This window comes from Nicotiana sylvestris, chromosome 7 (genome assembly GCF_000393655.2).
Source record: "Nicotiana sylvestris chromosome 7, ASM39365v2, whole genome shotgun sequence".
Classification (NCBI taxonomy): domain Eukaryota; kingdom Viridiplantae; phylum Streptophyta; class Magnoliopsida; order Solanales; family Solanaceae; genus Nicotiana; species Nicotiana sylvestris.
The window spans coordinates 7565084-7566829 of record NC_091063.1 but is presented as its reverse complement, the minus strand read 5'-3'; the positions used below and the strand labels follow the sequence as shown (position 1 = coordinate 7566829).

The window sequence follows — 1746 nt, the reverse complement described above, 5'->3', positions numbered from 1 at the left end:
ACTTATTATATGTATGAATTTTAATAATAAATTACATGGGAAATTAAAGATGCTTTATTCTCTCTCTTTCCAATTCCTTTTCCCCCTCTCTTTCTAATTCCTACTTTTGTTAGATAGTGTAACATTCGCATGGGAAAGATGTTTTTTATTGCTTTTGTAGCACCGTGATGTGTGCATCTAGAAATTTAGCTATTTTGGTGTTTTGCTTCTATAAACTACTCCCTCTGCCTAGTTTTATAAAACCATTTGGGTGTTTTTCTTATATATCTACCTTTTCCGTTTCATTTTAATTGATCATGTTTGAATAGACATAGAATTTGAGAAAAAGATATAAAATTTATTATCTTAAATATATCATAATATTTTTTATAGCTATAAAAGCTTGTCGTTGAGGACAAATAAGAAGTTTAAATTCAAGTTATCTCCAAATTTAGAAGAAGAAAAAATCATTTTTTTTTTTTGCATGGACTACAATAATAACAAGCCCAAAGTAATTCCACAAATGAGGTATGAGAAGGGTAATGTATACGCAGACCTTAATTTATCTTGAGAAGGTAAAAAAATTGTTTCTAGACCTTTTTGCACGTGCTATCGAGTGAAATATGTCACATAAGCTAGAAAGAACAATAATCTAAGCTATTGGTTGATTGTCAACAACAGTCGCTTTGGCCGAGTGGTTAAGGCGTGTGCCTGCTAAGTACATGGGGTTTCCCCGCGAGAGTTCGAATCTCTCAGGCGACGTTATTCGTTTTTACTCTTTCATTCATTTCCTTTGGCTTTTTCTCTTTTTTGCTTTTTAACTTTGAATTCTGATTTTCAGATAATTAACACTTGCCGAATAATATTAGGCATGCGCTGTTTTTTCACTTTTAAGTGGGATTTGGGAATAAAGGCCCATTTCCCAACTCTGTTTGTCCCTCAAACATGATGAGAAAGACAAGAGAAACCTATTAATTTTATGTGCTCGAGGGCAAGTGGTCCGACGTTGTTCCTCTCTACTTTCAACAATGACACAGCATCCAACACGGTAAAAATTTATCTAAACCGATGTTTAGAAAAGCACAATTCCATACACAAAATATTTCGTGTTCATGTAGGATTCGGGAAAAAGATATACAAAATATTTCGTGTTTATGTAGGGTTCGGGGAAAGGACGCAACCTAAGAGGTATGATACTGACAACCTACCCTAATGCTAGTATTAATGGTTGCTTCTATAACTTAAATCCGTGACTTATAGGCCACGTTAACACCATTAAAATCGAAATCGACCATACTTAATGTTATACAACTGAAACGTGATTATTAAATAGTACTTTGTTTTAGATTAGAAAATACCTATAACCTTATTTTATTAAACAATTTCTCGTTTATTTTAGAACAGAAAATAGGTAATATTTTATTCTTAAAATTTTAACTAAAGTGTCTCTCGTAAATGAACTTGAAGTGATATTGTGATAGTGAAGTAGTTGCCCTAGCTGGGCAAAATCAAATTAGGTAACCATTGCTGTAATGAAGTAGACCATGACCCTACACTTAGAATACCCTTTCTGCATGGGCCTTGCTCATTGAATCATTCCACTGCGTGCTTTGATCCATGATTTAAATATCATCCATTTGATCCAAATTGGGTCCAATAAAAGCGTAAAATATTAACAGCTTTACCTATATTACCATATATAATAATATTTCTTCTTGCGACAACCATTATTGTAAACGAGAAAAAGAGGAAAGAATTTACAACTAT

At 32.8% G+C, this 1746-nt stretch overlaps 1 non-coding gene across 1 annotated transcript; it reads left to right on the top strand.

The window, feature by feature from the left end:
- Window positions 1-659: 659 nt before the first annotated feature.
- TRNAS-GCU (transfer RNA serine (anticodon GCU)) lies at window positions 660-741 on the top strand. The gene has a single exon. It is a non-coding gene; the product is annotated as a tRNA-Ser (tRNA).
- The last annotated feature ends 1005 nt before the right edge of the window (window positions 742-1746 follow it).